Below are 14,612 nucleotides of genomic sequence, written 5' to 3'. Positions count from 1 at the left end.
TAGAGTTGTACAGTATCTGTCGAAGACAATAAATACTGGATTATCATTGTTTTATCTGAAGAAAGGACAAACAAAGAGACAAATATTCAGGAACCTAGTTTGAAGAGAAACTAAATTTGCAATAGCTGACAAATTACAAACCAGACATTTAGATAGCTAAGGTAATAACTCATGGTCTGAACTCTTGGAAATGTGTGTGTGTATATATATATATATATATATATATATATGTGTATATATGTATGTGACCCTTTGAAGAAGTCTCATCAGACGAAACGCGTTGGATGACCTTTACCTACCTCACTCTAAGATAAGGAAACTTTTTATTTGTTCTTATATTCATTTGGTGCTTTTAGTTCAGCTATGTATATGTTATTGTCCCATTTTTTATGTATCTCCTTTGTGCTTTGATTTATGGTAATAAATAGCTTTTTAAATATTACTGGCAATTTTTTACCTTATTTATTGACACCGTGGTCGCTACTCACCCTCATCTCCTCCCTGCTCCTACATTTTTTATCAGGTTTTTTACCACCCCTGTATTTATTGAGGGTAACAGCATACGCCCTGTTTGCAGCATAGGGGAGTGTCATATTGACTAGCCATTCCCAAACAATATATCTGTTTTATCTTACATGTGGCACAGTATTATTCCTTGCTTTTATATATATATATATATATATATATATATATATGTGAATGTGTATATATGTATGTGTGTGTATATATATGTTCCCTAACAAATTGTAATAACAGGAATATGTATATATGTAAATATGTATATCTTGAGGATGGAAATTGATAATCATATCATGTGTGGGATCATATTGTTCAGTGTCACATAAGCATTAATCTGGTGGGTAAAAGACTATTGCCACATATTGCAACAATAAGATATTTATAATACCAGATTTATGTATGATTAATGTGATGGGTTTAACTGGCCATGGGGCGGGAACTCAGATGCAAAAACAACAGAAATCACATCTCAAGTCTTAGCCACCGCCCACCTCTTAAACTGACCAATGATCCCCGGTGCACAGGATATGTCCCACCCCTGAACCAATGGAAGAAGAGCACACAGTGTCTATTGTATTATGTTTTGATCAACTGTATAAAAAGCCAAGCTGCCTAGCCGGTCGGTAATCTCTCTCTCTCTGAAGGGTTATCTTGCCTGATAGATCTGAACACCGGGACCACGTGGCGCTGGCTAAACCAAACGTATGTACCATTGACTGTAGCCATTTTCTTATTGTATTGTATTGTTATTATTGTAACCCCCTGCTAGTAAAGAACTGTTGGTGGGTCAGATCCCAACATAGTCTTTGAAATACAAATTGGTGTCGTGTCTCTCTTTCCCTGCTAGTGTTATATAAGTATAATCTAGTCACACATGTAGCTGCAAAGTGTTCACAGCGTGTCTTTGTGTGTGTACGCACTGCGTGTACATTGTACAACCATCGCGGCGTTCGTATGCAAAGTGCGTAGCGGTTCCATTTAAAGTGTATTGAATGTCTTTTTAAAGTGTTGCTTTTTAGTCCTGTAAGTAAATCAACATTTACACCCTCCACAGGAATGATGAAGTTTGTGATGACTTTATTAACTGCAGAATCTATTTCCGAGTAGTGACCCTTCATAACATGGCAAAAGCAAATAAAGCACAAAAGTCAAATGAGAGCTTGCAGAGGTTAATAACTTGAGAATCCAAGGAGCATAGTTTAAGTCCGCCGTAACCAAATAAATGCGTTCTCAGCATAAAGGGAGTTCTTGAAAAAATACACAAGGCATAGGTAAAGTTTGCAATACTTAACTAACACACAGTAGGGGCAGATGTATTAATCCTGGAGAAATGATAAAGAAGTAATAAGTGCAAGATGATAACACACGAGCCAATCATTACAGGTTTGAAAGATTACAGTTAGGAGCTGATTGGCTGGTGCGTTATCACCTTGCACTTATCACTGCTTTATCACTTCTCCAGGCTTAATATATCTGCCCCATAGTCCTTGAAACATGATCAGGCAAAGACAGAAGTAGCAGGAGGGCATTGACTGGCAATCCAGACTTTCAGTATGAACTAGAGCTTGGAATTAAAGAACCAGGCAATCCAGGTAGTTCTTGGCAGAAAGTAATTATAATCATATAACCGGCATGGGAGATCTACACTGACTGGTTTATAACAGCCACACTAACCAATGAAAAAGGCCGGGCTGGGAGTGTTAACTCTAATTATATTAATCCTGGAGCTGAATGTACACAGAGTGCCTAAGGAAAAGAAAACAGAAAAGAAACAGATGGATCAGCTGACACCAGGTGCATACTGAATAATTAGTCAGCTGATCCCAGGTGCATTCTGAACAGAATCATTACAAGTAGTGCCCTTTGTATGCATTATGCCACACAGTAGAGCACCTTATACACATTATGCCACACATTAGTAATGCCTTTATACACATAATAACACACAGTAATGCTCCTTACACATAACACACATTATTAATGTCCTTTTAAACATAATGTGAAACTTTATTAATGCTCTTATACACATAATGTCCCACACACAGCACTAACAAGGCTGCTAACACTGTGACCTCTGCCTTTGCTTGGATACAGATGAGTCCTCATACATCTTGCCTCAATACGTCATGCAGCAGTAGATGCTTGGCGTGAGTCAGCTAGCATTTTTGTTAACGTTGGGCGCCTTCTTTTAATGAAAATGCAGAAGCATGCACAGGCAGCTTCTGCTGATTAAAAATGATATGCGGCATGCCTATATTCTGTGTGCGAATGTGACTGTATCTGCATACGAAATGTTATGTTACAGTGATTTCCATTTCATATGCATATACAGCCACAGTCACACACAGAATATAGGCATGCCGCATATCATTTTAATCAGCAGAAGCTGCTTGTGCCCCATGGCATACAAAATGCCCTAGGCATGTGCCTAGTTTGCCTATGCCTTGGGCCGGCTCTGGTTAGCATTAACAAGCAATATGTTCCAGACACTTTTCTCTTCCATGAATTAACTTTTAGAACCTGACTTAATTGAGTAAATATGTTCAGGGGCCTATGTATTTAGCCCCGACATATGGTCAATCCTGTGAAAATAGCTGAATTCAGATTATTGCCTCACTTTTGAGCAGGGGTAGATTTAGGGTGTGAAGGCCTTCCCCCTCTTGCCTAAGTTTATGATTTTCAATGATTGGTTATAAGGACTCATTTGATGAATGGCAATTTAATAGACTAATTAAAAAACCACTATGAAATTTTTTATTTTAATTACTGCATGTATACATATTTACTATGTAGTACAGTTTACAGGGGCAGTATGTGCATGTCTACCCATTTACACTCCATTCAAGATGGTATATGGTACAGCACAGTGGAAATATTTTGCAAACCCTGATACATTTTTGGTTGATAGTACCAATGCAAGCATCCAAGTGCTGCCCCCAAACAAGTGTCTCCCCTAGGCATGTGCCTAATGGGAAATTTGACACTGCTTTTGAGTACAGGGTTACAACAGCAGATATTGGAGATATGTGCAGGGGTCCCTGTCTATACAATTGCAAATGCAAAACCATGAAAATTATGAAATGTCCCATATCCCAAGCTCCCAAAGCTTAGGCCCACTAGGTAATAACATCTATAGATCACGTAAACAATCACATTACTTTTTTAGACTTCACTGGGCTTTTTTATGCCTGTTTCTTTGTGAGACACTTCTGATTAGAGAGGAGTGGGTTCGGATTTACTTGGTTCTTTACACCAGAATTATCACCATTTTTTATTTTCTGGATTTTTCTTATTGGCTATCCAAAACACGTGACGTCCAATAGCCAATAAGGAGGTTCGGGTAAATCCGAGCAAATCTGAGTAAAACTGAACCCGCTCATCTCTACATCTGATAAATGGCAAGATTAAATACTTCTTTTTGCCGCAATATGCGCTAACAAGAAATAAAACTACCAGTATCGGGGCAAAACTAAAGATATTGTTAAATGAGCCCCTGGGGGGTTTACTTAGGGAAGTTTTGAGCTACCCACAGTACAGCACATCATGGCGCCTTGTTGAATGTTGTTAAATAGGTCACTATGTACACTGCTCAAAAAAATAAAGGGAACACTTAAACAACACAATGTAAGTCCAAGTCAATCAAACTTCTGTGAAATCAAACTGTCCACTTAGGAAGCAACACTGATTGACAATCAATTTCACATGCTGTTGTGCAAATGGAATATACAACAGGTGGAAATTATAGGCAATTAGCAAGACACCTCCAATAAAGGAGTTGTTCTGCAGGTGGTGACCACAGACCACTTCTCAGCTCCTATGCTTTCTGGCTAATGTTTTGGTCAATTTTGAAAGCTGGTGGTGCTTTCACTCTAGTGGTAGCATGAGACGGAGTCTACAACCAACACAAGTGGCTCAGGTAGTGCAGCTCATCCAGGATGGCACATCAATGCAAGCTGTGGCAAGGAGGTTTGCTGTGTCTGTCAGCGTAGTGTCCAGAGCATGGAGGCGCTACCAGGATACAGGCCAGTACATCAGGAGACATGGAGGAGGCCGTAGGAGGGCAACAATCCAGCAGCAGGACCGCTACCTCCACCTTTGTGCAAGGAGGAACAGGAGGAGCACTGCCAGAGCCCTGCAAAATGACCTCCAGCAAGCCACAAATGTGCATGTGTCTACTCAAACGATAAGAAACAGACTCCATGAGGGTGGTATGAGGGCCCGACGTCCACAGGTGGGGGTTGTGCTTACAGCCCAACACCGTGCAGGACGTTTGGAATTTGCCAGAGAACACCAAGATTGGCAAATTCGCCACTGGCGCCCTGTGCTCTTCACAGATGAAAGCAGGTTCTCACTGAGCACATGTGACATACGTGACAGAGACTGGAGAAGCCAAGGAGAACGTTCTGCTGCCTGCAACATCCTCCAGCATGACCAGTTTGGCAGTGGGTCAGTAATGGTGTGGGGTGGCATTTCTTTGGGGGGCCGCACAGCCCTCCATGTGTTCGCGAGAGGTAGCCTGACTGCCATTAGGTACCGAGATGAGATCCTCAGACCCCTTGTGAGACCATATGCTGGTGCGGTTGGCCCTGGGTATCTCCTAATGCAAGACAATGCTAGACTTCATGTGGCTGGAGTGTGTCAGCAGTTCCTGCAAGATGAAGGCATTGATGCTATGGACTGGCCCGTCCGTTCCCCAGACCTGAATCCAATTGAGCACATCTGGGACATCATGTCTCGCTCCATCCACCAACGCCACGTTGCGCCACAGACTGTCCAGGAGTTGGCGGATGCTTTAGTCCAGGTCTGGGAGGAGATCCCTAAGGAGACCATCCTCCACCTCATCAAGAGCATGCCCAGGTGTTGTAGGGAGGTCATACAGGCACGTGGAGGCCACACACACTACTGAGCCTCATTTTGACTTGTTTTAAGGACATTACATCAAAGTTGGATCAGCCTGTAGTGTGTTTTTCCACTTTAATTTTGAGTGTGACTCCAAATCCAGACCTCCATGGGTTAATAAATTGATTTCCATGGATAATTTTTGTGTGATTTTGTTGTCAGCACATTCAACTATGTAAAGAACAAAGTATTTAATAAGAATATTTCATTCATTCAGATCTAGGATGTGTTATTTTAGTGTTCCCTTTATATTGTATAATAAACCTCATTGTACTCTTTGTATTTTAAGAAAATGTAAAATAGAAAAACATAACAGTAGCAGCCAGTCCTGTCCTACCTAGTGTTTGTGAAAACAAGATTATAATATAATGTAATAATAGATGTTTTTTAAGTGGCAATAATGATCTTCTGAATGCATTTTAGTGTAACACCTAATGGACAAATGCAATGTGAAACCATCCAATAAGGTATGAGTTATTATAAATACTAAGATCACATGACTAATCTATTGTATGTCACTGTTCTAATTATAAATTCAATCTTTATATTTCCACTAATGTCTCCTCTTGGACTCTTTTAACAATTTCATGATATGTAGTCAGATACAAGGGTGGTGGGACAGTGATGGTGCTTCCGCAGGGGCCGTGCGTTCTAGGTGATGGCACCATTTGCACACCCTTCCCTTTGGCCTGGCCAGGGATCACTGCTTATTGTTGCTTATGACTGGAAGGATTGTGATCAGAGGTTGAGCTGTGAACAGTGGACGGTAGTGTTCCACCTCATCAGTAGATTGAGGTGTTCATTGCATCTCAGTCTATGTCTACCATTTACACCCAGTTACCCTGATATCTCATGAATTATCTGATCCCCATGACTCTTATTATTATTATTTTTTTAATGAGAAAGACTTTTCATTTTTATTTATAAAATATGTATGCCTTTATCAATCCAGGAAACGGCAGGACCTAGGTGTGTAAGAGGCAGCACATAGCACATAATTATTTCCTAAAAAGATAAGTTTTGGAGAGCTGTCTGTTGATAATAACCTTTTAATTGATAGTCGTGCAACATGAAATTTCATGGACATTACATTAGACCAGACCTGAAGATATCCACTTTACTTTAAAATAATTTGAAAAAACGATTAATTAAACCATTCACCTCCATAATTGGAGCCTGGATTCTTTTGTAGCTAAAAACAATGTTGAATTGCACCCTTGTATTGATTAAAGGACTTACTAAAATCACAATTAAAATCCCTCTTTAACTGATCTCTGCACTCTTTGAACAGATTCAGGGAACCACAGTACTCTATTATTGACCTCAGAGAGGCCTATAATTTGATCAGGATTCAGGAACAATGCATGATAAGTATAAAACAGAAATGTGCATTATGCATAAATGGGTATTACAAGTCTTTCATGATGCTTTTTGACTTAAAAAATGCCCCAGCTAAGTATTTGTGAATTAGATCTATAGATAATATTTGAGTAGCTCCATAGTGGTATAATTGGAGGACATCTTCAAATGTGAATTTGAAGTGGATAAAGTAGCATTCAGGGTTATATTATTTACCCCAATGTGTTCTATACAGTTCCATTACAATATAAGTTAATATGATAAATTGGACATTAGGCTGAAATATTTTCTAATGTATACATTAAAAGAGGCCCAGGCACAAATACATTACAATACAATAGATTGTTTAAAAGTGAGAATTATTTCATCATAGCAACTAAAGCAATGTAGTTGCAATTGTGCCCAGACTTCTTGTAATCAATATAAATATTAAAGATCTCTTTGTACCATGCCGCTTGTGAAATGCTAAGAGCTTGTTCTGTGAGGACATCAAGCACTGTAAGAGTCTCTTATCATTGTGACACTGCAATTAAGCACAGTTGACCTCTATCATCCTCTTCGGAGTAATAATATCACTGGACTTAATGACATATCCTTGTTATTACTCCTTAGGTTTAATGAACAACTGACCCCTCTTTATCATGTTTCATGTAATTCAATTTGATCCATTTACTGTATTTTGATGGAATCAAAGACAAAAAAGACAGCACTTTTAGTAAACCCTCTAAGCTTTAAGTAAAAAAAAAAAATGAGTTAGATCCTTTAATCCCTCCAGCCTAATATATTTTAAAATATTAAAAATAAAAGCAATACAGGTTGAGTATCCCATATCCAAATATTCAGAAATACGGAATATTCCGAAATACGGACTTTTTTGAGTGAGAGTGAGATAGTGAAACCTTTGTTTTTTGATGGCTCAATGTACACAAACTTTGTTTAATACACAAAGTTATTAATAATATTGTATTAAATGACCTTCGGGCTGTGTGTATAAGGTGTATATGAAACATAAATGAAATGTGTGAATGTACACACACTTTGTTTAATGCACAAAGTTATAAAAAATATTGGCTAAAATGACCTTCAGGCTGTGTGTATAAGGTGTATATGTAACATAAATGCATTCTGTGCTTAGATTTAGGTCCCATCATCATAAGATCTCATTATGGTATGCAATTATTCCAAAATACGGAAAAATCCGATATCCAAAATACCTCTGGTCCCAAGCATTTTGGATAAGGGATACTCAACCTGTATTACAGTATGTACAGTATATTTATTATCTGATTTTTGTTTTATGCCGTTCTCCAACTATAATTCACTATACTGTTTGGCTGATGGGATCTTTTTATTTTTATTCAGTAAATTTATGTGACTTTATGTACCTGATTTTTTATGCTTTTTCTAGTTGGAAGACTTATGTGGATCAGCGCTTATTTCTTTCTGAATGTGGCTAGCTACAGGAAAGCTCCATACTCGGCAACGAAAATAAATGATAGTGTTATAGTGCTAATAAAGAGTTGAACCTACTGTAAGTCATATGTAATTACTTCTATATTGCATACAGAGAAGTAACTTTCTATATTTGCCTATACGCAGAGCATGCGTCTTTAAACTGTGCCACGCCTATCCATACACTTAAGGCCCCACACACGGCACAATGTGTCCCCAAACGGCACATCATAAGCGAAGGGACCCGGCAGGGTGCCGACATACACACTTGCAGTTGCTGGCAGCTACAAGTGACAGCGGAGTGGGGTGGGGGGGCAGGATATGTTCAAAATATCTGATCAGATGATGTACGATCCATGGTTGCACGCATTGAATCGTTATCATGCTCACACATGGACAGTATTTAAATGATATTTAATTCCAATCAGTCATACATGCCAATATCGTATAAAAAATCTTACCATGTGTGGGCACCTTTACTGTAGTTTTATAGCAGTTATCATTAGCAGAGCATTCTTGCCCCAGTCCTATTCAAGGTGTGATAAGAGGCCTATTAATACAAACACACAAATTTGCATATCCAGCAATTCATTGAGATGCCCTTTCTGTAGTTTCCCTACTGTACATGAAACTTCCCAACAGTTATTATTACTGAGCCATGGGGTGGGCTATTCAGATACGGTTGCACCTCGCCCATCTTTGCAACAGTACAGATTTCAGTACTGTGCACATGCACATGGCCTGTCCTGCACATGCGCTAACGGGTCCTGTGGTTGGAAGCAGGCAGGCATTAGACTGTCATTGATTGACAGTCTGATGCCATTTCGGGGGCGGATAGGGGGAGGCAACGGGCCGTGTCACCACTGTCATGACAGGCTGGCCATTTTCCCAGATATCTCAATCTTAAAATCACCACCAGTGACTTATGGTTAACTCAGCATGTGTGGTTTATAATAACCAGGTTACTGCCACCAGCAGAGAAACCCCAAAGCATCATTGTATGTATACCAGACAGTCCTCTGCAGCTAGCTTGGGCCGCACAGGCTCACAGATTCACTAAGAGACATGGAGAATATAAGAGTAAGAGTATACACAATTACTGATTATAAATGGACAGAAATACAATATATGAATGTCAACCAAAAAATACATAAATATGCAGAACCTAACACTTACATTGAAGCACTTAGATGATGCCGATGTGAGGGACTTCACAATGGAGTTTCTAGTCTCATCTCTCAGTATGCAACTGAGGACCTGATTCAGAGATGGATGCAGATTGCTGCATACACAGCCAGATCTGTGTTCATCTCCTCACATGCTAGGGACCTTAGTTTTAATTGTGAATTGATTATCCTTTTATGGTTCTTTTTTAATAGGCACAGGGCTTATATTTTTTTTTATTTGTACATGAGCAATAAAAATGTGGAGCAATAAAAATGTGGAATACTGTGACTACTGTATAACCAAAACATACAAGTACTGTGACTTTGCAGGCTCTATCCCACTGTGTATCCATAACATGCAACTCCTGTGATTTTGCATGCTGTAACCACTGTATATCCATAACATACAAGTACTATGACTACTGTGCATCCATAACATACAATTACTGTGACTACTGTGTATCCATAACGTGCAAGTAATGTGACTTTGCAGACCATAATCCACTGTGTATCCATAACATACAAGTACTGTGACTACTGTATAGCCATAATATACAAGTACTGTGACTACTGAGGGGTGTCCACATTTACTATTTGTGAGTCTGACATTTCTCACTCTTTCCTTATAGAAAAGCCTCTTTTGCCTTCCACTTGTGTGGAAGTGGAACAGGATGAGGGGGATATGTGTGTACTAACTGACACTGAAGCTGAGGATGTTGATGATGTTGTTTGTGTAAGTCAGCCATCAGTGGCTGCAATTCTTGTCCGTGATAAAAAGAAAGCCATTGTGATGTCTGAGTATTAGACCAAAAATGCCACTTTCTGTGTGTGGATTTATTTTTACCCAAATCCTGAGAACATTTGTAATGACACCTGCTCCATTTATGAGGCCAAAGTAATTAGAGATAGGGACGTTAACCATCTATGCACCTCCTCCATGTTAAGTCATTCGTGGTGAGTTCATGAAATTTATTTTACAAGATTATAATGTAATTAACACCCTCATCATTAACGTCATCATTAGTTATCGGAGGTAGTCCTTACAAAAAAATGGTTTGTGGGGCCTAAACAAACTAAGCACTTCAGCCACAAGTGTCAGTCCCTGTTGCTGAAGTGCTAGCTTTGTTAAACTGTGCATGTCCTTTTTAATATCAAACATAAAAGTAGGTCTGAGGGCCCAATGACAATTCCATATTGCACCACTTTTATTTTCAAAATTGGCTGTAATTTTGGGGGTCATTAGGGATGGTTTTTTTGCATAGATATTTTTATTGGTTAAACAGATGTGTTCTCTTACATTCTTGCTGCTGTCACACTACACAGCCCTTCAAGTCACGCGATGACAAGGTGGGACTCGGTAGCACAGAGCATCTTTTTTTGCAATATTTTCTGCAAAATTGCATTTTAGACGCAATGTAATGCAATAGGACACACGAGTAGCTTTACAGGAAAACACTGTAGCATAGCATTTTGTATGCAAATACAGTCGCAGTCACACACAGAATCATTTTAATCAGCAAAGCTGTTTGTGCATCTTATTGCATTGTGTCTAAGACACATTTTCGCAGAAAAAAATGCAAAAGTCACACGCAACTCACGAGTTACTATGTGTAACGCAACTTTTAAGAGGATACATCTGTAGCTCTATATTCATGATGGGCTGCTTTTTGGGTGGAACTGGTGATTGTCTTATTCTTTTATTGTCATTCACATCAGTCTATTCCCTAGTGGACCATACAGTTGCCAATGCCTACCACAATTGATCAATTAATCAATCAATCAATCAATCAATCAATCATTTTTCTTCCTTTATTGTATTTTTGTTGCTAGGCCTCACAGAGAAAAGTTTATTCACATCAGTGTCTTTCCTAGTGGACCACATAGTTGCCAATGTATAACACAATCAATCAATCAATCAATCAATCAATCAATCAATCTTTTTTTTTACAAAATATAAATGGGTTCATTTGCTGCTGTGATTTGTCATTTGCGAAAAAAGTAAAATAGAATTGCTCTTTTTAACAGCTTGTGCATGTTGAGTTCATTGATATGGATAACAGGGACCATACAGTTGACTACTATAATTAATTGCCCAATCAATATTTTTTTAATTCTAATTTATAGTATGTTTTCTGTTAGGTCTCACCTCACTGTCACTAGGTTTACGTATCCAGCTAGCTTGGCGCAGCCTTTTGGCCACAGCTAGATGAAAACAATATTGTGAGCTGTTAGGTGGTTAAATTTGAGTGGAAATGACTGGAAATTAATGTTATTGAGGTTAATTATACTCTAAGAACAAAAATGGCCTAAATTATGTGATTTTTGCTTTTTTCTTTCAAATTTTGAAAACATGCAAAATCAAAACCAGTCTTGTCATTTTCGCAAAACCAAAACCAGATGATGAATTAGAGCCAAAATCATAACCAGCAAAAACAGTCCAGCAAATGTCTGTATTTATAACACTGGCTCACTGACACATTGTGTGTACCTATAGCAGTCTATCCTGCATAACACTGGCTTACTGACACATTGTGTGTACATATAGCAGCCTATCCTGTATAGCAAGGGCATACTGACCCATTGGGGTAAATTTACTAAAGCGTCTAAGAAAAGTGGTGATGTTGCCCATAGCAACCAATCAGATTCTGTTTATAATTTTTCTATTGCATCCTAGAAAATTATACACAGAATCTAATTGGTTGCAGGCAACATCACCACTTTTCATTTTTAGAAGCTTTAGTAAATTGACCCCATTGTGTGTAACTATAACATCTGCCCTGCAGGGCCAGATTAAGGCTAGTTGGGGCCCCAGGAAACAAACGTGTGGGGTGCCCCACCACTAAAAATTGGAGCCAAAGAACCCATCCCCGTGCATTGGAGGGTTGGCGGGGACTCACACACTCACACACATACACACTCACTCACTCACACAATGACTCAAACACGCATACTAACCCACATATGGAGCAGCAGCTTTACAGCAGCGCACGCCGGCGGCTCAGTCAGTGTCTCGTGGGGTAGTGAAGTGAAATCCCGCTAGACACTGACTGAGCCGCCGGTGTGCATCACTGAGTCTCATGCTAGGGGCCCCCACAGACTGTGTTTTATATCGGAGCAGTCTCTGTCAGCAGCCGCCAAGGAGCTCCGTGTACACTCTGTACACAAAGCTCCTCGGCGGCTGCTAAGGGAGACTGCTCCGATTTATAAAGCAGTCTATAGGGGCCCCTAATGTGTGGGGGCCCCGGGACGGCGGCCCTTGTCGCCCCTAGGATTATCCGGCTCTGCTACCCTGTATGGCAGTGGCTTACTGACATATTTGGTGAGCTGTGCTGGACCTTGGAGGATGATGGAGTTGGGGAGGGATGGGGTGCCGGCTGGTCAGCTCCTAACTTTCATGTTACAGGCAGTATTTAAGAAATGAAGGTTGGGAGCTGTTTGGTTGGTGCTTTGTTTCTTGCTGCTTTGAATTTCTCAGAGGCTTATTGCCCCATTGTGTGTATCTATAGCAGCCTACCCTTTATAGCACTGGCTTACTGACACATTGTGTGTGGAACTTTAGCAGCCTACCATGTATAGCACTGGCTTACTGACACATTGGGAGATATTAAATTGTTAGGAAAAAACAGACACCCGACCGACTTTTAAAACAATTGAATATCCCTCATTGTGTATATCTGTTGTAAGCCCGCAAGAGCAGGGCCTTTATATTTCCTCATGTGCCTTTCCTTTTCTTACTTACACTATCTTAAACTCCATACTCCCTTTGATGGCACCTGACCCCTGGTTTTCCATACCTGTCCTATATTGTCTTAAACTGTAAGTGCTGTTTTCTTGTTTGCTCATTTGATTATGTACTGTGTAATGGGCGCTGCAGATCCCTTGTGGCACCATAAAATAAGGAAAATAATAATAATAATAATAATAATAATAATAATTATTATTATTATTATTATTATTATATAGCAGCAAAGTCACCCTAAACATTAACCCTAATAGCCTATTGCTGGTAATAATACATTAAACACTGACCATACCTAGCCTCAAAACTCTACCTAATCATAACACCTAACCCCAATACTTTAAACTAGGTATGAGCGGGTTCTGACTTTGGAAATCTGAACTCCACTGAACATCCCCGATCCGAGTCAAGAACCGAGTCTGGCCTCGGGTTTTCCCGCCAGACTTGGAAACCATAACAAGACAAAACATCATCATCCTGGTGTCGGATTCTCGTGAGATCCGGACTTAGTGAGAGGACGTGTCTCCACAGTGTCTGTACAGGAAAGTGGCGTGGGGTAGCGACCTGCTCTTTTGTATCATTTCAGTGGTGCTGTCTTATGCTGCATCAGTCCAGTGGTGATGTCTTGTGCTGCATCAGTCCTCTGATGGTGTCCTGTGCTGCCATAAGTCCAGTGGTGCTCCTGTAAAAGTCCAGTCCAGTGGTGCTGTCTTGTCCTGCATCAGTCCAGTGGTGGTGTCTTGTGCTGCATCAGTCCTGTGGTGTTGTACTGTGTTGCCATAAGTCCAATGGTGCTGCTTTATAAGTCCAGTCCAGTGGTGCTGTCTTGTGCTGTATCAGTCCAGTGGTGGTGTCTTGTGCTTCATCTGTCCAGTCACAGTGGTGGTGTCCTGTGCTGCCATAAGTCCAATGGTGCTGCTGTATAAGTCCAGTCCAGTGGTACTGCCATATAAGTGCAGTGGTACTGCTGTATAAGTCCAGACCAGTGGTGCTGCCGTATAAGTCCAGTCCAGTCCAGTGGTGCTGCCGTATAAGTCCAGTCCAGTCCAGTGGTACTGTCGTATAAGTCCAGTGGTGCTGCCATATAAGTCCAGTTCAGTGGTGCTGCAATATAAGTCCAGTCCAGTGGTGCTGCCGTATAAATTCAGTCCAGTGGTGCTGCCGTATAAGTCCAGTTGTGCTGCCATATAAGTCTAGAGGTGCTGCCGTATAAGTCCAGAGTTGCTGCTGTATAGGTCCAGAGGTACTGCCTTATAAGTCCAGTCCAGTGGTGCTGCCAATATGTCCAGTCCAGTGGTGCTGCCGTATAAGTCCAGTGGTACTGCCGTATAAGTCCAGTGGTACTGTCATATAAGTCCAGTGGTAAAGTCATATAAGTCCAGCAGTACTGCCATATAAATCCAGCAGTACTGCCATATAAGTCCAGCGGTATAGTCCTATAAGTCCAGTGTACTGCCGTATGAGTCTAGCAGTACTGC

Source organism: Pseudophryne corroboree, chromosome 8, assembly GCF_028390025.1.
Source record: "Pseudophryne corroboree isolate aPseCor3 chromosome 8, aPseCor3.hap2, whole genome shotgun sequence".
Taxonomy (NCBI): domain Eukaryota; kingdom Metazoa; phylum Chordata; class Amphibia; order Anura; family Myobatrachidae; genus Pseudophryne; species Pseudophryne corroboree.
Note: the sequence above shows the minus strand (reverse complement) of the source record.